Genomic DNA, 24,941 nt, shown 5'->3' with positions numbered 1-24,941 from the left:
TTTGTGAGAGCAGGGCTGTTCAGCCTCTGCTTGTGTTTATGATGTGAGCCTTATGGCTCAGCCACAACACAAATGATTTGTTTTCCTGGCCTTGTTGGCGAAGCAGCGATTTCAGTTTGGGATTTCCCTGAGGAATAAGCCTAAACAAATAAATTTCTGTATAATTGGCTGTTTAAAGAGGGGCCACGAGGAAGAGTCAAGATGGAAAGCCAGGTATGTTTTCCTTCGCCAAGTGATGCGGTAAGGGAAGCACAGGTGCATGGGTGGGAGTCATCCAGCCGTTTCACTTTCTAGTACCTGGTTCCCCGCTCTTTATTAGGAAATGATTAATATAGTCAACTAAAGCCAAAGTGGGTGTTTAGGTAAATGGGTGTTCATCATTGTTGGGGCATAGCAAATTAGGTCACTATTTCTTTATATCTAAATTAAAGCAATGCCTCCTTTATAAAAGATAGTTTTTCAAAACAGGGTAAATGGTCCTGAGAAATCTGGGAACCTGTAAGGTCAGGGATTCCTAAGAATGTGCTCCCAGGAGCCCTATTTGTTCGATGTATCAGTTAGGATTAGTTTAGACTGTTTATAACAGGAAAATGTAAAATAGCAGTGACTTAAAGATTTTATTTATTTATTTGAGAGAGAGAGAGAGAGAGAGAGAGAGAATGAACACGCTAGTTGGTGCAGAGGGAGAGGGAGAAGCAGACTCCTCGCTGAGCAGAGAGCCCAATGTGGGGCTCGATCCTGGGACCCTGAGATCATGACCAGAGCCGAAGGCAGATGCTTAACCCACTGAGCCACCCAGATGCCCCTAAAATAGCAGTGACTTCAGATGGAAAATTCATGGCAGAGAAATTCAGTTAGGCACTCCATGATTTCCTGCTATGATCAGGAGCCCAGACTCCTGTCTTTCTGTCCCACCGTCCTGGTCATGTGACTTCCCTTATCAAGGTCACTCGGGGCCAGTTTAAGTGTGTCCGCAGCCCACATGTGCAACAGAAGGGAATTAGAAGGAAGGCGCCTTCTCAGTTGAGAGGTGACCCCCTCCGTTTCTACAGCCTTCCTGGAAGTTCTAGGGGGCACTTGGTCACGGTCACACCTAGCTACGAGAGAGCCCGAAACTGGAGTCTTCAGCTGAGCACACTTGAGGCTGTCTGACTGATGGAGCAGAGAATGGATGGGGAGTAATGACAAGCAGTCATGCCACATTTGGGATGGTAATATGAATGCCTTGGCCCAAACTTTAGACATGTTGGCGTAAAGCACGTACAGGTGAATTTTGTCGGTGTGCTGTCCTCATAATCCAGAGAGTCTTCAGGGGGCTGATGGTCATCAGAATAGAGAGTTCCTGAATGTGCTTTGCTCTGGCCCCCTTTCCTAGGGGAAATAATGCTCAGTCAGCATGCTAACTTCATGTCATTCAAGTATCGATCGACTGCCATGTGCCACGTACTACTCCAGATCTTAGCAGGACACAGGAGCTAGAACCACATTTCCCACATTTATTTGAGCACCCAGACTTTGGTGTAGGGGGCTCTATGGCATCACTTGCTGTTCTTTGGGACAGAAGTATTGCTACATTTCCTGTGTGCTCTCTAGCTGAACTGTCAGGGAATAAGATACATTACGTAAATGTAACCCTTTTCAACAGTCCTGTGAGGTAAGGTGCTCTTATCCCATTCATAGGTGATGTCACTAAGGCACAAAAGGGTTAAGTAACATGCCCAGGTTTCACAGACCTGAGGTTTGCACCCACGTGCCTGGCCCCATGGTCCCGTCTCCAAGTCAGGCTGAAGAGCTACCTTGGGGGTGTGAGTACATAGTCGTTTAAAAAAATGAAAGAAGGAAAGGTCAAATTTTGACAGAATTGAGAGGGATGGGAACAATGACTTCGATTTAAAAAAAATTAACTTTGGATTCTTCTACTGAGCCTGCCCTGGAAATTTACATAGCTATTTCTTGCAGGTACATTTGACATTTAGAAGCAATCAGATTGTATTATCTGTTCTTGGAGGGATTACTTGGCTCTGTGCATCTTGAAGGTTACATTTGCAATCATCATTAATTTCATTGTTAACTATTTTCCTTCACATTAGATACAGGGTTGTTTCTTCTTTTCTAGTTGGATTCTAGCAGAGATAATAATTTGTGGGATTTGATGGGACGATTAAAGTTTATTGTTCAGGAAGCCATATTAGGCACAGAGCGTGAACTCGCCTTCAGGAGCGTGGCTGAACCATGTGGATCGCTAAGCCAATATCACTGAGCAGTATTCTCTGTCCTTCTTCATTTCAGTCCAAAGGGCCCATTAAGCTGGATTGGGATGAAGAAGGTATATGACGTTGATAGGGAGTGACTTCCCCAGTCCGTTCTATGATTCATTCAAGGGGGTCACACTAAACTACATGAATGATAGGAGGAATTCCCCTGGAGCCAAGGAGAGAGAAAAATCATATGAAGAGAAAGATAAATAAGTGATGCCCATTTGCTTCTATGTTTTCATCTATTGGGGCTATAACAAAATAGCACAGACTTATGGCTTATAAACCATAAGTGTGGCTTATAAACAGCGGACATTTACTTCTCACAGTTCTGGAGGCTGAAAGCCTGAATGGTGGGGTGAGGGCCCTCTTCTGGATTGCAGACATCTGACTGTGTCCTCCCATGGGAGAAGGGGCTGGAGAGCTCTCTGGAGCTTCTTTTATAAGGACACTAATAGCATCCGTGAGGGCTCTGGCCTCATGACCTTAGGTACCTCCCAAAGCCCCCCCCCCCAATCTCATCATATTTGGGGGTTAGGATTTTATGAGTACTGGGGGGACAAAAACATTCAGACCATAGCAATGTTCAAGTAGATTTTTAAAAAGCCATTGCACGTAAGGTGGCCATAATTTAGACAAAAAGTCATTTACTGGAGTAATATCAAGAAAACAGCAATTTTTGAGATGCCAAAAATCAGGCAGAATGTGAAAATGTTGGAGGAACCACATGCCTGGTTGTAAATACATTTTAGTTGGTGTCATATGGAGAAGGAATGGCAGCCTCAATTTAAACTCTTAGTAATTAAAACACTGGGATTTTTTTTCAGTAGAGAGGAAAGGAAATTATAATGGAATTCAAGATAGTGCACTTGATTTTCTGGCTTCCAGAGGATCACATGGGTTTAAAATACTCTTCAATTGGTGGCATTTTTAATTCAAAAAACAAAACAAAAGAGAAGGGGCTTTTTTTTTTTTTAACCTGAACAGTAGCCCATGAAGAAGTCTCTTTTCCTTGTAATTCGCAGGCCAGAGGGTCAAATTTGAATATTCATTATTTACCTAGATATTTTTATAAAATACTGTAATACCTCATTTATATGGAATTCTTGCTTTATGCCAGGTAACAAATTAGTGCTTTACCTCTAATAACCCCTTTATCCTCATGATAACCCTTTGAAGTAGGTACTAGCATTACTTCTCTTTTACAGATGAGGAAACCAAGGCACAGAGATCTCAAGTACATTGCCTAAAGTCACACAGCAGAGTTACTTGTGAAGCTCTATTCAAACTCAGACCATCTTAATCCATACACTACAGTGTTTCCCAACTATCATTCATGCCTTGTGCCATGATTGTATTCCACCTCTATTATTTCATGTTTTTTACTTTTTTGGCCACAAATAAACGTATTTAAAAAGAAAACATTAAATTGCTACCTTAAATGGAAAACTCTGATGTGCCACAAATAGTAGAGAAATCCAATAAAAGTTAAAAAATGAAAACCAAATAGTGTCCTTCAATCCTAAGTAGATGCCAATGCCTGGCAAAACCCCTGAGTCAGAGGCCTGCCCTGGCTTTATTGAGAGAGAGAGAAGGAAAGAGAGAGAGAGAGGTCAAAGAGATGGGGGACCATAGCTCACTTTATTGAGAGACAGGGAGAGAGAAAGAGAAGGGAAGGGAGAAGTATCCACCTTTCCTGCTGGGGGGGTTCTGTGTTATTCCAGGCTCAATCTGTATATCACCTAAAATTATCTTGCAGTTCACCATTGGCAGGGGCTCCTACACTCTGGGAATCACTTATCAAAAATCTGAAGCTGTTGGGGTGCCTGGCTGGCTCAGTCGGTACAGCATGTGACTCTTGATCTTAAGAGTTCTGAGTTCAAGCCCCGTGTTGGGTATAAAGCTCAGTTAAAAAAAGAACAAAAACATTAAAACAGGAAGATGTTGTACCATCTTCAGAATTATCTTGGGGAAAATGAAGCGGGGGAATGTTGAAATGAATTCAGGTGTGTATCAGTTCAGCCAGTCCAAGTCAAGCTATTGTCTGAATTATTAACCCTGAAGTATTCATTTGGCTCCTAGAAGAACTTTCAGATTGCTTTGTAGAAAGTCCAATGGGTAATTTTTACCTAAGTTGTTATCTATAGAAGAAGGTGTGGTTACCCCTGGATTTTAAACCAGACTACTTAGAAAATGGCCCTAAACTGAGCCTTGCTTCATCCTGGAGATGTACTTCTTGGGTTGAAATATCAGAGGGCTTTGGGCTTCTTTCAAATACCTGTTGGAAGATCATTGGAAATAATATCCCCTCCTCTGTTACCAAGATGACATTCCCTTTACACATGCACTCTCCATGATTAATACAGGATTATTATATTTGGTGATGGTGAGAAAAGTAAAAGGTATCTTTTCATCTCCCAGTTTAATATAAATGAGGAGGCTTAGCGTGTTTTCATGTAATGAAGAGGGATCTTCCTTTTGTTCACAGGTTTCTGTAAAAGCAATTCATAGACACAATTAGACTCATCAATGTGAACAATAAATTAATCTGCATCTGAAGGTTTTACTGATTATCTGTTCATATAATTTCCATATATTTTGATTACGTTTTTCTGATGCTCTTTACATTATATGAATTCTTAATCAAGAGGATCCTATTAGTAGCACTTCTATATACGACGAGCCTTGTAATGGACAGAGCTCAGCTTGACAAAAGTTTTAAGACTGGAAGATGGGGAAAAATTTGATTTCCTCTTGCCCAGCTCCCCTGTTTTCTATTTTATCTTATTTTTATTTTTACTTTTTAAAAGATTTTATTTATTTGTTTATTTGAGAGAGAGAGAAGGAGGAGAGAGTGAGCAGGGGGAGAGGCAGAGGGGGTGGGACAGAATCCTCAAGCAGATTCTGAGCTGAGCACATGGGGCTTCATCTCATGACCTGAGCCAAAACTAAGGGTTGGAGGCTTCATCGACTGAGCCACCTAGGCGCCCCCTATTTTAAAATATTATAGTTAAGGGGCGCCTGGGTGGCTCAGTCGGTTAAACGACTGCCTTCGGCTCAGGTCATGATCTTGGAGTCCTGGGATCGAGTCCCGCATCGGGCTCCCCGCTCAGCGAGGAGCCTGCTTCTCCCTCTAACCCTCCCCCCTCTCATGTACTCTCTCTCTCTCTCATTCTCACTCTCTCAAAATAAATAAATAAATCTTTAAAATATTATAGTTAAATATTAAAGTTAAGTGTTATAGTTGCAGATAGGCATCAAGATACTAAATGTGGCTTATGTGGCTGGTGAAATGTTCCCACTGTTTGCCGTTCAGTGTTCTGGTGAATTTCGGAAAGCTTCTGATAGCTTTTAGCCTATTTAGATGCTCATGGTCAGGGGGAAGAGGTGGGCGGATTGTGGGAACATCTTTTCACACTAACGTTGCTGTGGGATCTGTGTCTCCAAGGGGCCGCCACTCCATTCCCACCAGGACCACACGGTGGGAAGGATTGGCCACTGTTTGGTGGTCTAGTAGAGACCTTTTCATCGGGTGGTGCCCCGATGCGTGTCATGAGTAGATTGTGGCCAGAGCTGATCTCTAAGAGTTTTGCTGTGGCTTATTTAGATGCAGCCTGTAGTTGTCCTACTCTGCCCTGGGTTCTGGTGGTGTGGCCTGGTTCTACGAATATTAGTGAAGATCAGGATAGTTAAATCCTCAAGGGTGGGGGTCATGTCTGTTGCGCACTAGTATATACTTGGCATGGGACATGGCGCTAGGCACATGGCAGGCACTCAGGAAATAATGTGGCCAATCAATGAGGGAACAGAGTTAAACTGGCCAACTGATGTTTATGGCATCATATCATTTTTTACTTGGTGACAGGAAACCACAGCAAAACTGTGGGAGGTAGGGTGTGAATGTGTGTGTGTGTGTGTGTGTGTGTTTGTGTGTGTGTGTGTGTGTGTGTGTGTTTTATAGTTTCCTTAAGAAATAGAATCAATTTTAGCGTTTGGAACTCAAAGAGAATACAGAGAGTTAGCTTGGAGTGAGTGGCTGCTTTCCCACAATAAGTTTCCCTGATTGAAAAAGATAGTTACAGTTTCTTTAGGGACAGAGAAGAAGATGGGCAGGACTTCTGTTCCTTCCCTTTTTGTATTTGTGCAAGAAAAAAGAGCCTGAGAGGATTTAGAATAGAGACAAGCCATGTGGAAAACAGATAGTTTTCCTCCAGACTTAGGTCTTGAGGATTAGTAGAACATACTAGGAAATAAGGTTCTTTCTCTTGGGAAATAACTAATGCTGGCAGCTTGAAATAGCATGAAAAAGACTTTTGGTAGAGGCAGGCCTTCAGATAGTTTGCTGGAGAGGGAAAAAGCGCCCAAGTTGAGTGAAAGAAAGAAAGCCAGAATTATATTAGCAAGTAATTAAAAGTGCAGTTGGAGGCAGAAAGACAGCTGACATGTTCTTAGCACCTACTGTGTGTCAAGCCATGGGATATACTTATAAATAATTAGTTTTGAGACAACTGCTAATTTGAGATGTCTTAAATTTTATAGATACTATTATCCCCATTTTACAAATAAGGAAATTGAAGTTTATAAGGAGGTCTGTAATTAATCCAAAGCTGCATTAACAGCTGGTATGTGCAGTGCATTTAGAGCTTGAACCCAGGCCTGTCTGATTCAAAAACCCAAGTTCTGCCCCCGGGTTAAGCAGTCCCTTTCCTTTCTTATAATTAATTGTATTCTATATTTAGCAGGTATCCTGAGTGGTTCATTGCTTTTCCCATTTTTAAAGAAAGAGTTCGGTTTTTACAGGGACGGTGATATTGGATTGTGGATTCAGTGTTCTGCATTTTCGCTAGCTGTGCTTGGGTGTGCATGCGTATTTGTGTGGAGTGCGTAAGTGGTGGTGGGGAATATCCAGGTGGGCCAAATCCTTACTACTCAAAGTGTGGTCTCTGGACCAGCTTCATCGGCATCACCTGGGAGCTCGCTGGAACTATAGAGTCTCAGGCCCTTAGGGCAAACCTCCCGAATCACAGTCTGCATCTTTAAGAAAATCCTAGGTGCTTTGTGTGCACGTGAAAGTTTGAGAAGCTCTGGCCTAAACCACTGTATATTCAAGGCAGCTGAGTGGTTGGCATATTGTGCAAAATCAGTAACTACTAGGTAGTGACAGTGAGGAGTTGTTATCCCAGTGTACGGAGTGCTTCCTAGGTACCAGATGATACGCTAAGTGTTTGATGTAGATTTTCTTATTTTAAAATTGTCAGTGACCCTGTGAGGTGGGTATTTCTCTTCCTGTTTTAGAGACGAGAAAGCAGAGCTGTAGAGAGGTTAAATAACGTGTCCAGGGTCAAAGAGCTCTGATGTCAACCCAGGTGTATCCAATTCCAGCCTGATGCTCTGAATTACCATCTCATGCTCTCCAGCTTACCTTAAAAGCCAGCAGCTCTGGGTTCCCAACCTCAGATACGTGATGGCAGGGAGGTCTGACTTGCAACGTCCAGCTCTACCTGTTCGTAAGTTCCGTTCCATGAGATGAATTGTATTTTCTTGACTCTAAATAGTGAGACAAAAATGAAGTTCTCTCTCGAATAGTATCTGGCGGTGCTTATATCATGCTCTGTGTATTTTTTTTCCTTGGAGTAGGATAAAATGTATAGACAAAAGAACGTAGGAAGCATTTTTGTGAATTCTAACTTTAAACAACTATTCTATTTGTTACAATAATATGATTCAGTAAAACTGATACTAATGATAGAGTACCTTTAGAGGGATAACCAGTGATACAGTGAAAGATGTTGAATGAAGAATTAGAAGAATGTTGGTGAGTATGTAAGTTCGCATGATATTTGATTCCCTCAAAGAGTGTTCTTGTTTCTGTCCGATCTTTTTGTTTCATGGTTCACTCGGTGGTTGATCTAGCCAGACGGAATTGGCAGTGTTTGTTACAATGTTCTCACCATGCTTTTTTAAAATAATCATGCCTGCTAATTTGTCCTTTGTTCCCTAGAACAATGAGTTGACTTTACCTTGAGTATACTGAGGCGTTGGCTTTGAATTCAATCTTGAGCAAGGTCGAAAGATCAAGGGCGCTACTATATAATTGTCTTTTTAATCAATATGCTTTTGAGGAGAAGTAAAAAGCATGATTTGTGTGTGTGTTGGGATTTGGGGGGAGAGGAAAGAGAAAGGAAAGAGGCAGATTTGCCCGAACTTAAAAGTTTTCTTGTTTATCACGTCCCAGGAAATGAATATGCTGATACTTCTGTAAATTCAAAAAAAAAAAAGCCTTAATGTACAGCTTAGAGCTACTACGGGGAAAAATGCTATTTAAATATACTAAAGGGAGTTGGAAAGGATGCCATTTACCCCGGAAACAGCCTTCATTCGTGTTCACTGGTTTTATTGTATTATAGTCATACTGTTCTGTCTTGCTGAGGCTCCTTATCTGGCCTTGTCAAGTAGGTAAACTGTCTTTATCAACTAATTAAGAAAGCCCAAACAGAAGCCTTGTCTTGTTCTCATTACACACTTTTATGTTCTTGCTTTACACACAGTTCTAAAAAAGCTTTTTTCTTCCCCCCAGGCCTTTCTGGTGGTGTGCTGGTCAACACTTAACACCTGGCTCTGGGGAGGGCGGGGAGGGGAGTGGAGCTTGGTTTGGGCAGTCTGTGGACAGGGCCTGCTGGGGTGGAGGTGCCCCCATCCAACTGGACACAGGAGGAGAGGCCCAAGATTGTGTCTTGCTAGCAGCACAGCCTGGCTCAGCACACCGCTGATTTTTTTTTGGCACCAAGAGATTAGAAGGGGAAGAGGTGGTTAGCGGGAGGCCGTGGAGAGGCAGAAAAACAGAAGAATGGAGAAAGTTAATTAGAAACTGGGAGCAAGTTGGGAGGTGGGGGTTTCTGGTAAAGGACGCTGAGTGAAAGGTTCTCTTCTCTTCCCTGGAACTGTGGAGATGAAACCCTTTATGGAAAATTGGGGGCAAGAATCTTCCCTGAAAGTGGGAAAGGGCTGACCCCCAAATGTTAAGGCTCTCTGAAGCATGTCTGCCAAAGTTGGTGATGTTAGGAGCAAATCCAAGGAAATCCAGGCATAACTCTCCTAAAGTCCCGGCTGGTGCAGGCTCTTCGAAGCCAAGGCAGAAAGCCGGTCCTTGGAATGAGAGGTTGAAGGCACAGGTGGGTCTCCTGAGAAGCCGTGCTTGCTCCACTTAGAGGTTTGCTTTTTGTCTTGGCTTAGGCAGTATCCTCCGTGTTTCCTTTTTTTTTTTTTTCCTGTAATTTAGGTGTATAAAATTCTTTTCCTTTTTTGTGGTAATTATTGCAATTCTGAGTAATAAAAAATCTTACGTTCATTGATTTAGTAACTTTATACAGTTTCTATTGACTCCTAGGTATGAAAACTAAAAAAAAAGTCCTTCCTCTCTTTTCATCCAATCTCTTTGATTATATTATTTTTATATGAAGATTGTTTTTTTATAGTTACTATACCTATATTGATTTTCAGCTTTAATGAGATATAAGGGACACATAACTTTCTGTAAGTTTAAAGTGTACACATTTAACATTCAAAGCATACCCCTTTTGTTTCCTCTTCAACGTTTTTGTTACTACACTGGCTAATTGAATGTAAAAGGGGAAAGTGGAGAGGTTAAAGGTGTTGGGGGAGATTATTGAAACTAGAGGACCCTGATCTTATACATTTCACATATGTATTCGTAATTTTTTATGGCTATATTTGCTTAGTAGGGCTGTATTTATTTTCCAGCTTTATTGAGTCCTAATTGACGTATACCATTGTGTGAATTGAAGGGCCACGTGATGATCTAAGTATCTATTGCAGAATGACTACCACAGTAATTGCAGTTAACACCTTCATCACCTCACATAGTTACTGTGTGTGTGTTGGGGTGAGACGACTTATTTTCATTACATTCTGCGTACTATGATTGGCTTCTCTCTCATGTTTAAATTATGTTGCAAAAAAAAAGGCAAAAGATCTTGTCAAACCAGGAAGCTTAAAAAAATAGAATTCAGATCACCTGGCTACTAGAAACCCTAATTTAGATGGGATAAACTCATTTGTTAGAAGGAAACTATATTTTGAATTTGAGTCCTCTAAAAGTGATTATAGGCAAATGTACACTAAAACTCTGCAGTGGTTGTAATTAATATGAAAGAGGGAGTTTTTACTTTTAATTTTATGACTTCTGTGGTCTGAACTTTTAAAGTCTGCATTACTTTCACAATTGTTAGGACATCTCAGCCTATATCCATTTATGATGAGACACAGATGGGTGTTTTTCATGGTAAACAGTGTTTACTGTTTAGCTCCTGGTTTTTGATACAGTAAATAGTGGCTGAAGGAACATCTTGAGATACCACAATAGATATGTATCTTGCATTTGCCCAGAGCTTTGGAGTTTGTATTTTTCTCTTGTGATTCTCATGCAGCCTTGTGACATTATTTTACAAGTGAGTTTTATTGCTTTTTTTTTTTTTTCCCACAGATGAAGAAAAGGTTCAGGGACATTAAGCTGCTTGCTCAACATCATACCATCCTATATCTCTTGAATCATTTTTTAAGTAAAATTTTTTTCCAATGTGTAGTGGCCTCTTCAATAGAATGTTATGATTCTGTTGAGTAGGATCTATATGAATTAAGGCAATCATTAAATATCTTACTGGAAGGATTGGAGGAGTGTAAACTTGTAGGAAGATTTGTCTTTAAAGTGACACGATTGGGAAGAATTGATTGGAGTGACAGCGGTTCAGGCTTGACTTAATTATCTCGGTGGAGCAGCTGTGGACCACCAGTCTATTTTGGTTCTATCCTGAAAGCTTCCTTTTTCCTACAAATGAGTGATAGACTGTGGGTATGTGTGGGGATTGCAGGACTCTAGGATTTGAGGTAAATGGAAGCGTTTGAGGTGGAAGTCGGGTGTTTACACATGGTTTGCTGAAGGCACATGATTCAGTTTCTTCCTCTCGAGTCTATGTGCTAAAGAGGTTGAAATATGCACATTTGGATGCAGTTGGTATTGCATCTGTGTGGTGTTTTTAATGGTTACTCCTGGCTTGGTGTCCATGTTTTGGCTGGGGTGCTCTAAGATTTATTGGCTGAATATTAATCTTTGGGGTCTGACACAGAACTTTTGAGGGCAAATGGGTAACCATGGTGCGCCTGCATGACCACCATCGTGACTGCAGAGGTCTAAAACAAAAGGTCCAGCCTCTTGAGGATAGACACTATCCTTTGCCTTTTTTCCTGCATAATTCGAAGAATATAGATGTCTCTCAAATACACATATAGGATGCCTACCTTTCACATGCTTTCATTTGGAAAGCAGGCTTAGCCTTATGATAATGAGTATGGTAGAAATGAATCGCGTTGTAATTTCAGAGCTATAGTGCGAGTTGAGCTAGATGGGAAGCCTAAGAATTGAATAGCTTTTGTAAGTGCTTTGGAAACTAATCACAGTGTCAGGTTTGTTGCTTAAAAACTGGCAAGTGGAATCTAGTTATTAGCATTTCCCCAATCTGTCTCACGAGATACAGTTCTCTCTGAATGGCCCCTCAAAGGGTTTCGTGATTAAATAAGTTTGGGAAACCATGCACAAAATTTAATAGATTGAATATGAACCTATTAAAAACTCAGAGAAATCCTGCAGTATAGGATTGTGGCAATGTTCACGTTGGTTGACCATCCTAAAACTTAACCCTGGAACCTTGTTAAACATTTTATATTCTCTGGCACATTCTGGCAAAAGCTGATTTTTTTTTTTTAAGTGCCACTCATGGATGGGTAAATCTTGTATGCATGTGTTAGCGTCTTAATTTGACATATAATTAAAATCCTCTTGATCTTTTTAGAGGACAAAAGTCTATGTCATTATCTCTGCAAGGGAGATCATCTCCAGATCTCACTTTAGATATTCTTACTGATTTGTCTTTATGCCAGCATTACTAGTAACGTGAAAGTTTAAAAAGTTTTATTTCCTTTCTTGAGCCCTGAAGGGTTTATAAAGGAGGTAAATAGGCAAAAGGGGCAGCCAGATGGGGAATTGGAAACAAAGATTCTCAGGAGCATGTAAGTTACTACATCTCCTGAATTGTGGGCAATTCTGCTTTCCTTTACGTTTATATCTTGAATTTTTTGTGGCCCTTGTTTTAAGGAAGAGCTCAGGTGTAGGTTTCAAATTTAACTCTTCTGTTGATAAACCCCAACCTCTGATCCGGTGGTACTTGCTGTATGCAGGACCTCTTACTCATTCCTGGGCAGTTACTTGGCAAGACGCCTGTAAAAAGCATTTGCTTGTATTTATTGTTCTGCTTAGAATGGTGAAAAGGGTCTCTGTGGGCTGCTCCGTCTGGATATTTTGTTGTGGCTGTGGGCACTGTTGGCCCAACCTCTCACTTTGTGGCCAAGGGGTGGGGCTCTGCCTAAAGGACCAGTCTTATTATGTTCCCGGCTGCGTGATCTTGCTCACCCCCAGTCTTTTGCCGCCTCCTCCCCTTCGGGAAAGAGTGAGCTTATCCAAGAACTGTGGTTGTCCCTGCAATTCTCAGCCTGCATCAGGCATGCTCTCAAGAGCCTGCTTCTGACTGGGTGAAGTTTAAATCCTACTCACTCCTTTTCAGGTAAGAGAACATACTTTCAGCTTTATGAGTGGCAGTTAAGATTTACAAAGGGGAGTAGTTTTGGTAAGTTTGGTGTTTGTTTTTCTTTTTTTTTTTAATTGCTTGGAGAAGGGCTGTCACAATTTTCCTTGTGTGGTTTCTGAAGGGGTAGTGGTAGAAAAGAAAATACTTCTGCCTTAAAATTTCTTTGACAACTTTATGAAGATTGTTTTATTCATTATCGATGTTTTAAAAAGATTTTCTAGTAAAGGAGAAACCTGAGACAAAATTAAGCAAAGTATATTAGACACTATTTTGTGGTAATTCTGGCATTAATGTCTCTTTTAAAATCTCCCTAAACCTCACTGTAACTCAAATAGATTTTTTAATAAGGCATTTATCAGTATGAGTTTATTGGCTGGTAGGGTGTGTGTGTGTGTGTGTGTGTGTGACTTAGGTCATTTTTTTTTTCCCAAAGATTGATTTTATTTGACAGAGAGCACAAGTAGGCAGAGTGGCAGGGAGAGGGAGAAGCAGGCTCTCCACTGAGCAGGGAGCCCGATGCGGGGCTCGATCCCAGGACCCCGGGATCATGACCTGAGCTGTAGGCAGCCGCTTAACCAACTGAGCCACCCAGGCGCCCCGAGATTTAGGTCATTTTTAAGAGAGATTTGCAAAATGTTATGTGGGAGCAAGGGGCATATGAGAAGTCTATACCTTTCGTCTAACTTTGTTATGAACCTAAAATTAAAAAATAAAGTCTAGCAAAAAATTTAACCAGTCTCTTGAGTATTTTCTGTGAATAGCTCCATATGCAATACAGCAGGTGAAACATCTTTTCTGTCATGCATACATTGTTACCAAACCGATTCATTTTCATTTTTTTGTAATTAGCAATAAAAGTATAGGACCTGTTTCAATATTATTGATTGCCACTTTTTTTGGTTCACCCGTATTAAGATAGGCAAAATGATGATTAAAGTTTTTCTAAAAGCATGAAAATAAACTTTGTACTTATTGGAAATGTACTTATTCATGGTCTTGGAAAGTTAATCAGACACTGTAAAATTCCTTCCTGAAATAATGGAATGGAAATTAATAATTCAAGATTTGGTTTGTGCGTTTGGGAATGGTCTTTTTAAAAAGAATACGTGTGATTACATGTGTTCCTAGACAAAGAAGTGATGCTAGGGTATGAAACTTAGTTAGCATAGAAGAATTGGCTTCGAATAGTTTTAGAAAAATTTCATGTTTGCGTTCTTTATTTTGTCAGGAATTTGAGTATCTTTAAAGACCCGTCATTATGGAAAAAAAGGTAAAACCTTTTAGCTTTGTGTGAATCATGACTAGCCACAGGTAGTAGAGCATAAAACAGTCTATTAAAATGACTGAAGTAAACAAGACAGCATTAAAATAAACTTTAGATGTGTACCTGAATAAAATGCGACATTCTGTGGCTATTTTTAAGGGGATTGAACTTTCACAGCTGTCTCACTGTTAAAACAAGATGGTGGCAGAGAGGTCTTTTGATAGTTACCCGTTGGAGAAAACATTTTATACACTTTTTATATTAAGTAGCGATTACATGCAAAAGTGATCCACTCTCCAGAGATACCCAGAATATTCCTAGACCTATTGAAGAGGAGACTTTCCCAGATGTTCGAAAGGAGCTCAACCATGTTTTATTTGGAGAGACTCCGGGGGCCTCCGGGTTGGGGGCGGCTCTCCTGCACAGGTGGAGGCTAGGACTGGAAGGGCGCGAGGAGGTACCAGTGGGCAGGGAAGGTGTTTACAGGAGATAGGTGTCCAGGGCTTACTATTGCTTACCTGTTAGCCTGCGACTGTCCTCTGTCTGAAGTTAAAGCCGCTGCCGAGAAGAGCTCAGTTACTGAGGCTTGGTCTACAGGCATGTAAGGTCCCTCCCTGCTTCTCGCACTTTAATGTGAATCCTCTGTGATTGGGTTAAACGGTAAATGCTGACGCAGCAGGTGTGGGATGAGGCCCCAGCTGCTGCATTTCTGACAAGCCCTCAGGGGCTGCTGGTGCCCCTGGTTCAGAGACCACACCGTGACCAGTGAGCAGCTACGCTGTGTCAAATACCTGCTCAGGTGGTTATTAACTGAATGGACGCTGTCTAGTCAATATCAAGCAATCAATTTGCGAAGCAAGTAACTGAGACTGTAATTGAGGTGCACTGATGAGCTGGAGACACTGGCCCCTTCATAGATGAGGTAACTGATGAGTGACCTGCTGTTTGCTCTGGAAGGAACCGGTGGCAGTGTAACCTTTGATGAGCTGCCCTAGCCTTTCTTGCCTGGGACTTGTCGCAGGCGGCCCGGCGCCTTGCCTCTTCTTTCTCTGCCACCTCCACAAAGACCTCATCTCCTTTGGTAGCTGTCACTTCCCACCCGTCCGGAGCTTTTATTGCATTGGGTTGGACTCATGTTTGCACCAGAGTCTTCTGACAGCGTGTCCTGCCCAACTTCAGCTCACTGATTTTATTATATTTTTAATTTTTTTTTTTTTTTTTTTTTTTTTTTTTGGTAATCCCTACACCCAAGGAGGGTGCGAACTGACCACCCTGGGATCAGGAGTCGCACGTTTCCCCAGCTGAGCCAGCCAGGTGCCCTTCACTGATTCTAAATATAAAAACTATCTGTGGGGAGCTACTTCTCTCTTTCACTTAAAACACCATTTTCCCATGTAATCAACCAGTTTCAGGCAGGTGTATGTTTGTATTTAAAGATTTTGAGAGCACAAGGAGGGTGGGTAAAGCAGAGGGAGAGGGACAAGCAGACTCCCCTCTGAGCAGAGCCTCAGACTCGATCCCAGAACCCTGAGATCGTTACTCAAGCCGAAGTCAGATGCTTAACTGACTGAGCCACCCAGGTGCCCAGTCGGTCTCTGTGCGTGTTTAAAAACACCTTCTGTGTCTCAGCTTTGGAGTTTCAACTTAAATATTCCTGTGTCCTAGATACCATGTAAACTCTTGAAGAAAGTGGGCAGTGGGGTGGCAGTGTGTTACTTTGTGTTCTTCAGTGATTCCTTTCCATTATATTTTCTTCAGCGTTTTTAATGAAAACTTCACACATTTGGTGATTCGAGTTTTACAATGAACAACTCTGTTCACCACCTAGATTTTACCATTAATGCTTCACATCCTCACATACCCATCCACCTTTCCCTTTCCTATCTTATTTTTGATGCATTTAAAAATAAAACCACAGGTGGGTGCCTGGGTGGCTCAGTTGGTTAAGCGACTGCCTTTGGCTCAGGTAATGATGCCGGAGTCCTGGGATCGAGTCCCACATCAGGCTCCCAGCTCAGCGGGGGGAGCCTGCTTCTCCCTCTGACCATCTCCCCTCTCATGCTGTTTCTCTTTCTCAAATAAAAATCTTTTAAAAATAAACCACAGGCATCACTTTGCATATTTCAACATGCTTATTTTAACTCGAGTTCAGTATTGAGTTTTTTATATGAAACTTAAATATGATGAACCATCATATATAGCATCCTTAATTATATGTAAGTTGAGCTTTGACAAGTGGATACACCTGTGTAAATCCCTGGCAAGATACAGAACATTACCATCACCGGAGAAAGTTCCCTCGTGGCCCCTTCTCAGCTTTTATGTGCTTTTGTGAATCCTTACCTGCAAAAGAATTCACTGATCACAAATGAGTGATTTGTGGTCAGTTTATTTCTTCAGACTTCACTCATCAATTTTATTTCATACAGGTTAATCTCATACTTTGAAATAGAGATTGTACAACACTTTCTATTTCTAGCAAGTTAATATTTAGTTTGGATTAACTCCTGGTGTTATTTCTGTCAAAAATTAAAGTTTTAACATAGACTATCTGGTTTCTGGCACAGATTACTTGCCAATGACTTCGTTGATTCTTCTAACATTTTACAAGATGGTTGGTGAGATCATATAAATTGAGACATGGAGATCTGGAGGTAACCATATTCTAAGAGGTTCTTTGGGCCAACACAGCTGGTTTCTCTGGCCAGCTATTTGCTGTGAAGATTTTACTTGAATATACTCACTTCATGATTTTGCCTGATATGTATGTTGGTTCACACTTTTAAAAAAAAATCTAGATGCATTTTTATTTTAAATAGTATAGTTGACACAATGTTACATTAGTTTTAAGTGTACAACATAATGATTCAACATCTCTATACATTATGCTATGCTTGCCATGAGTTCAGCTACCATTTGTCACCATACAAAGCTGTTACAGTATCACTGGCTATACCCCTTGTGGTGTGTCTGTGTTCCCCATGACTTAGCCATTCCAGAATTGAAAGCTTGTATCTGGAACACAAAGCTCTGTACCCAAGATCATCTTACTTCCTTATGTTCCACGTCTGTGTGCAGCAGTTTGTGCTTGCTTTACCCTTGATACTTCACGAAGTATGGGGCTGATTTGGATCCCCCTTAGTGTGGGTACACAGAGCTGTGTAAAACCTCCACTATCCAGAGAGCAGCTTGCTGCAAATGCCAGGTTCTCAGAATGACCTGTAACTAGAGAACAAACAATGCCCCACAATGTCTTTGGTCACAAAGAGACAGTGTTTTAATATCAGGAAAGTAGCTTAGCCGAAAGGGTAGAGTCAAAAGGAGTGAGTTCATAAAGTTGTCCAGGGTCTATAAAGTACTCCAATTGAGTTCTTTCAGAGTGCCTTAAAACTCCCACTTCTTTTCGTTCACATGAGTCACTTTAACACACTTGAACATGTGACTCGTGTTCCGAAAGGCCATGTAGCTCCTTCAACTGTTACTTACATTTGGGAATATCTTTTTCAGCAAATACTGAGCTATAAGCAGTGGGTTTATTCAGCTACTTTTAGCAGTAAATACCCAGAGTATAACTTAGAGTTATAGACATTATACAGTAGGTGCTCACTTTTTTTTTTAAGTGTTGCCCCAGAATACTCAGTAGAAATTTATAGTGATTTTTTTTTAAAGATTTTATTTACTTATTTGACAGAGACAGGGAACACAAGCAGGGGGAGAGGGAGAAGCAGGCTTCCCGCCGAGCAGGGAGCCTGATGCGGAACTCGATCCCAAGACCCTGAGATCATGACCTGAGCCGAAGGCAGACGCTTAACCGACTGAGCCACCCAGGCACCCTTTTATAGTAATTTTTAAAGGTACATCATTTTATTTATTCTTAAAGATTTTATTTATTTGACAGCGAGAGAGCACAAATAGAGGGAGTAGGAGAGGGAGAGGCAGGCTCTCTGCTGAGCAGGGAGCCCGATGTGGGTCTCGATCCCAGGACCCTGACCTGAGCTGAAGGCACATGCTTAACCATCTGAGCCCTGCAAGTGCCCCAAAGGTACATCATTTAATAGGAAGTTTATTTTCTTGCTTGCAAAGGAATGCAAGAAAATATCCCAGCAGTTTTTAAAAGCACAGTGTATGACCCTTAGAACCAACTGAACAAATACTCAACAGTTATCTATTTAAAAATGTAAACCAGAGAATGGCTGTTCATCATTGGGGAAAATGTATAATAAAGTTAACTACCAATAGGCCAGAAGAAACAATCCCTTCGTGTGTATTTACTGTTTTCGTTTTCCAAACTAAACTTATCATTGCTTCTCTCTGAGATGACAGGAGTAATTTTTGCAAACACTTGAAGTCAGTTCTGTTAAAATAACTCAGAACCACGTTTTAAGAAAAATTCAGGTTATAAATCTAAGCAGCTTTCTGCTGGGTTACGACAGTATGGGACTTCTACTTAGACATTGTATGATGTAATTGGAGGCACCAGAGACTTTGTGTGTGTGTGTGTGTGTGTGTGTGTGTGTGTGTGTGTATCCTCTGCATTTATTTGTACAAACCGTGTAATAAAGTAGAGTATTGTGGGAGATGGTGGGAGAAATTTCCCCTTCTAATAATACCAAGCCCTCATGGAATAGAAGGAAATCTGTTATCTTTTCTCCAATCCTTCAGAGCTCTTATATTTATTATATGTTCATATTAGGAGAGAAGGCTGCCATTTGTACAGGTTTTTGTTATATTTTCAGCTTCAATTAAAAATTTAAGATTCTAGGACGGGAGAGAAGTCCCCAAACCCACTTCGGTTGAGTGGGATAGCTTACCCTTTTTCAACGTGCATTTACTTCCTTTTTGACGGGTGGTTCAGCAGGAAGCTTTTCTCCCATCAAACGCTTGCCTGTTCCTCCCTTTCTTGAGTACCTCTTGTATTGACTTGCAAACCTCGTGGCATCATTCTTCAGGGCAGACTGTTAATTACTCTCTATTTTATATATTAGCCTTGTCTTCCCAGTGACATTATAAATTCCTCTGTGCAAGAACCCTCTTATATTTCTTTTACACTTTCTACCTTTTTTTGTTTTAGTGTTTTGGAGAGCCTTCACTCAATAAATACTGTTGGCTGATTGTCTGAATATTAAGAGAGGCCACTTGTCTCTATGAATGTGATTAGCTTCATTTTTCCGCTTTTCTACCAACTTAGAATTAATGGATGACTTCGAGGCAGAATCCTTTGGCATTTTGTTTCTTTTTATCTTCATTTATGAGTTATTACCATGGAGCTGACCATATTTCAGTAATAGTCCCAACATCTACCCCTTTAATAACTCCTTTCATCTGTGAAGAGCAAGTTGTTTTTCAAAAATAATTTTCCAGAATGACTCCTTAGAGCAGGTAGGCTGCACTGATTATCTAGAATGTAAGAAAAATCTAAACTCTGAAGTTCAGCTTCTGAATGACTTGTGAGCAGAAAATGGACTATACTTTGCATTGTGTATTCCGGTCAGAAATAGAGGGGACCTCAGTTGGTTAAGTGTCTGACTCTTGATTTCGGCTCCGGTCATAGTCTCAAGGTCGTGTGACTGAGCCCCGCATTGGGCTCCATGCCGAGTGTGGAGCCTGCTGAAGATTCTTTTCCTCAGCCCCTCCCTTCCAGCTCATGCATGAGCCCTCTCTAGAGGGGTTCTATTAACAGCTGAGCTCTTTGCCTGGGCAAGGTTTGATGTGGTCAAGGTCTGGAGTGGAGCACTGAGCCAGAAAAGACTGTTGCATTGGTTTATCCATCCTTCATCTAGCTGTGTCACATGATTGGATATATCCAATAAAAAGTCAATGTTGAGGTCATACTTTGTCCTGCACGGTGTTACTAGTTGCTAACTTTACACCAACAAATTTCCATGTGTCCTAACAAGTTGGGGAACCTGGCAAAACTGGGACTTGTGCGCGCTCTGTTAGAAGAGGCATGTGCTCTCCAGGTCAACACAGCCTCCCCGAGATTTTTGTATTAGTTTCTTGTTGCTGCTGTAACAAATTGCCATGAATTAGTGGCTTAAAACAGCACAAATGTCTCAGAGTTCTGGAGATTAGAAGTCTAAAATAGGTCTGCAGGGCTCTGTTGTTTCTCGAGACTCGAGGGGAGGATCTTTTCATTACCTAGTCTAGCTTCTGGAGGCTGCTCACATTCCATAGTTCCTGATTGGGTCACTCTGACCTCTGCTTGCATTGTCCTCTCTCCTTTGATTCTACTGCTTCTGTTTACCATTTGTAAGAACCCTTTGGGGGGCGCCTGGGTGGCTCAGTCTGTTAAGGGTCTGCTTTCAGCTCAGGTCATGATCCCAGGGTCCTGGGATCGAGTCCTGCATCGGGCTCTCTGCTCAGTGGGGAGTCTGCTTCTCCCTCTCTCTCTGCCTCTCCCCCTGTTTGTTCTCTCTTGCTCTCTCTCTCTCTCTCTCTCTCTCTCTCTAATAAAATATTAAAAAAAGAGAACCCTTTGTGATGACATTGGGCCCACCCATCTCAAGATACTTAACATAATCCCGTCCCCAAAGTCCTTACTGCCATGTAGGTAACATATTCACAGGTTCCAGGAATTAGGATGTGGGCATCTTCAGGGAGGCATGGTTCTGCCTACCACACCCCAGGTCTACCCCCTCCCCCCAGTGACACAGCTGACCCCCTCAGATTGTCCCCTCCAACATGAACAACTGCAATCAATTTCCATTAACCTGGAGTTGGATATTTATCCACCAGATAAGATGGAAATATTTCCAAAATTGATCTTTTCCTCTCTCTTCACAAATCACTGATACTGGTTTATCTTCTGTATACTTCTATTGGTATATTTTCTAAATGTTCAGTAATTAAAAAATAGCTCTTTTCTCCTGGCTTGACTTTTCTTCTGTGTTTATTTCTCCTGACATTGAATTTCAAGTGCTTCTTACACTGTGGTTTTCTTCTCATCTATAGAGTAAACCTCCCACTCACAAAGCAGTTTCTCCCCTTCCTGGTCCCTTGACTATGAATTTCTCAAACTCTAGTCTTTTTCCTGAGAATTTCTGGTTCTGTTGTGACTTGTGTTTTTCCTGGTTTCTCCACCTTTTCATGGAGTTTCTTTTCACCCTCTGGTCCCTCCCTCACAATTCTTGTATCTTTTGTCTTTTTCATCTGACAATAGGAAATGATGTACATTTTGAACTTGCAACATTGCAATTTATCAGCAGAACCTAGTATAATATCCGCTCTTGCTGATAAGAGAGTGGCAAAATTAATGTCAGAAATAAGCTGCTTAGTAACCTAAGAATTGAGGGAAAAACTCATCCATATACAAAGGTATCTGAAGCAGGAACAATTTGTCCCATGTTTTCCAAGAATTGTGAGATTTTTCCTTTTTGACCTTTCTTACTGTTGTTAGGGCTGATAGTGCAGCTAGTGAAATAGGCTTCTTTTTACTTAATTCATGGGTAAGGCTGTTAAAGAATCTTACAAAGGCACTGGTCCAAAAGACCAGAGCATATAGCAGTGGTTTTCAAAATGTGGTTCCCAGGCCAGCAGCATTAGAATTACTTAGGAACTTGCTAGAAATGAAAATGACCAGGCTCCACTCTGGACCTACTGGATCAGAAGCTCCTTGGAGTGGGGCCTAGAAGTCTATGTTCTAACAAGCTCTCCAAGAGATTCTGATACAAAATCAAGATGAAGATCTCTTAGTATATTGTATTGTCAGCCTAAGGGGCGGGGAGAAGGATGAACTCTTCTTGGTCTCTTTTTCTAGATCATTTTATTCACTAGTCCCAGTCTCCAGGGATATCACTTCCAATAAACTATGCTCACCAAAAATATTTGCAATTCCGGTAGACTGTCCAAAGTCCCTTTATTTCACCTCAAATAGTAATCTGTGGATTGGCATCCAGAAGAAATAGTTCTTACCTGGAGAGTCTACCCACAGGGCTTAAAGCTTAGGTTGTACCAAAGTAAACACAAATCTCATTCTTGGAACCCACTAACTTGTTCATCTCAGGCCCACTTCCCATCTTTAAATATAGCAGGTTCCATAAGCATTGATGTTTCAACTCCCTGAAACCTTGAAAATGAAACACCAAGTTACTCCTTATCTGCCCCTACAAAGTCATTCAAAATAAATTTTATATCTACCACATAAGGCTGTGTCCATGGCAAATCGGGTCATCCATAACACTCTCCAAATTTGGTGAAAGATCCATGGGGCCACTTAATTTTATTGAACTATAATTTACATGCAATAACATGCATCCATTGTTAGCATCCACTATGCATTTCAGTGCGTCTTGGCAAATGTGTATACCAGTGTGACCATTACCACAGCCATTATATAGAACCTTCTGTTACCCCCAAAACTTGTTCGAGCCCTTTTGCAATCCATCCCTCCCACCTCCTTGGCTCCAGGCAATCACTAGTCTGCTTTCTGTCACTATAGATTCTTTTTGCTTTTTCTAGGATTTCTTACAAAAGGAATCCTATTCTTCTCATCTAGCTTTTTTTTTTTTTCCTGGTGTAATGTTTTTGAGATTCTGCTGTGTTACATGTACAAGTAGTTTTTTCTTTTTTTTTAAAGATTTTAATTTATTTATTTATTTGAGAAAGAGAATGAGAGAGAGCACGAGAGGGAAGAGGGTCAGAGGGAGAGGCAGACTCCCTGCTCAGCAGGGAGCCTGATGCGGGACTCGATCCCGGGACTCCAGGATCATGACCTGAACCGAAGGCAAGTCACTTAACCAACTGAGCCACCCACGCGCCCACAAGTAGTTTCTTTTATTTGCTGGATTTTAATTGTGTGTATATATCCTAGTTTATTCACCTGTTGATGGAGATGGGTATTTTTCCAGTTTCAGGCTATTAAAGTTGCTCTGAACATTCATGTACAAGTCTTTGTGTGGACATGCTTTTCTTTTGGGTAAATATCTAAGGATGGAATGGCTAGGTCCTATGCATGTTCAGCTGCATGAGAAACTGTCTTCCCAAATGATTGGGATCCTATTTTGCATGCCCACCAGCAATACCTGCGAGTTTCCCCTGGGCCAGTTTCACATGCTGTGATGTCAGACAAATAGAAATGTAATTTTGTGTTGCTATCAAAAGTGTGTATATTTACCTTACACACGTGTATAAGTGAGTGTGTGCACGTGTATGTGCACATAGAAATGTTTCAGATGAACATCAATTTTGCTAGTAAATATTTTATATGGAATATAAAATTTTAACCCATGAGCTTACATACACAAACCCTTAAACGACATGTAAGTCATTGATTTCTGTTTTTCCTTAGTATTTATTTACTTCTATTTGCTGGCTATTACTATTGACTGTTAAGTGGCAAGCTTTAGAAAAATAATAGCAACCTTAACACAAGAAGATGGTCATTCTTTTTTCCTCTGACTTGGGAAAAGGTAACTGTCCTAGGAGGTTGGTGTTAGCTTACGTTGGGGTAGCTGAGACCTCCAGGACTGCATGGTGCAGGGTACAAGGACCTATGAGATAAACAGTAGGTATGGGGGTGCAGATGAAGGAAACTGAGGAAGAATCCTACAAGGAATAGGAAGAATGGACGGGCAGCGAGGAAAGAGATTTTCAAGGAGGGGTGGTCAGGACCCAGGGATCAAATGAGGATGGGAACCAATGGATGCGGCCACTGTGGAGACAGGGAAATCAGATTTACACGTGTATCATCATGACACCAAGCAGAATGTGAAGAATATCTAATAGAAGTAAAAGCAGCATGCTGTCAAGGAAGAGAGTGACTCTTGTAACTGAGTTGGGGAGGGGAAAATTGAGGAAAGCTTCTGGAATAGCAGTTAGTAGTGGAGCAAAAACAATAGAATAATAAAAATAATTCCATCTGTATATAGGAAATGCTGGAGTTATTGAATAGTGTTCCTAGAGTATGGGAATAAAATCTCTTGTTGGTTCGGACAGAATTTTATCCTAAAGGTATGATGACTAGTTAAGCCGCTGCTGTTAATTTATGTCCCACAGCGAGCAGAGTCCCTGGGACTGGCCCGAGCCAGGGGTAAGGTGCTCCTGTAAATTTCAGTGACTCATCTCTATGTCTTAAAATAGCAGCAGGCGAGGGGTCAAAGTGTAGTCAAGGAAGGAAGTCTTTTTGACATATGTTCCTCTCGAAAGCAGACTTAACCAACATATGTAATTGAGTTGCTCAAGCAGGTGTACAAGAATAAAGGTGGGTGATTGAACATGAGCCTCCATCCAACCATGAAAGATGCTGTGTTCTAGGCAGAGGCATTTTTATTTTTTCTGTAGGTCAGCCATTTTCCAAAGGACTTTAGCCATACCATTGGCCATAAATGAAGATATTCCAATGGGGTACATTGAAGGGCTCAGACTTTTAAGGGAATAGCTGTCCAGGTTTTCAGCTTTATACATCCTCTTTCCTAAAATTGATCCACCAGAGAATGCGTTTGCTTTCCTTTCTCCCTTTTTACTGAAGGAAGGCATTCCTCTCATCTTCTCAGAATTTCAGTATGGTACGTTGTCCTGTGATATGAAACATCCCAAAGGCTAAACCTGGGGTCACTTTTCTTATGACAGAATCAAAGACCTATTTGGATCATCTGTTGATGGGTAATTAAAAATAAATTTAATGATGGATCACGGTCTTTGGCTTGACCCAAAGGAGTTAAGGGATTTAAGTGCTGTTAAACTCCTACACTCCTCTGCTTATTTAGGCTAAAAGGATTTATCAGCATTTGTGTATAGAAATATGAAAAGTTGGAGTAAGATTGACAC

At 41.1% G+C, this 24,941-nt stretch overlaps 1 protein-coding gene across 13 annotated transcripts in view; it reads left to right on the top strand.

Moving 5' to 3' along the window:
- PLCB4 (phospholipase C beta 4) overlaps nt 1-24,941 on the top strand; it is a 414,002-nt gene that overhangs the window by 87,191 nt on the left and 301,870 nt on the right. The window contains exon 1 of one of the 13 annotated variants that reach the window (XM_027623044.1): nt 12,864-12,889. The exons of the other annotated variants lie outside the window; for them this stretch is intronic. The gene's annotated coding sequence lies outside the window, so the exon portion shown is untranslated. Of the gene's footprint in view, nt 1-12,863; nt 12,890-24,941 lie in introns of those variants that run through there. 13 annotated transcript variants of the gene reach the window in all.

Source organism: Zalophus californianus, chromosome 8 (genome assembly GCF_009762305.2).
Source record: "Zalophus californianus isolate mZalCal1 chromosome 8, mZalCal1.pri.v2, whole genome shotgun sequence".
NCBI classification, from domain to species: domain Eukaryota; kingdom Metazoa; phylum Chordata; class Mammalia; order Carnivora; family Otariidae; genus Zalophus; species Zalophus californianus.
Note: the sequence above shows the minus strand (reverse complement) of the source record. Positions and strands in the feature narration are given on the sequence as shown.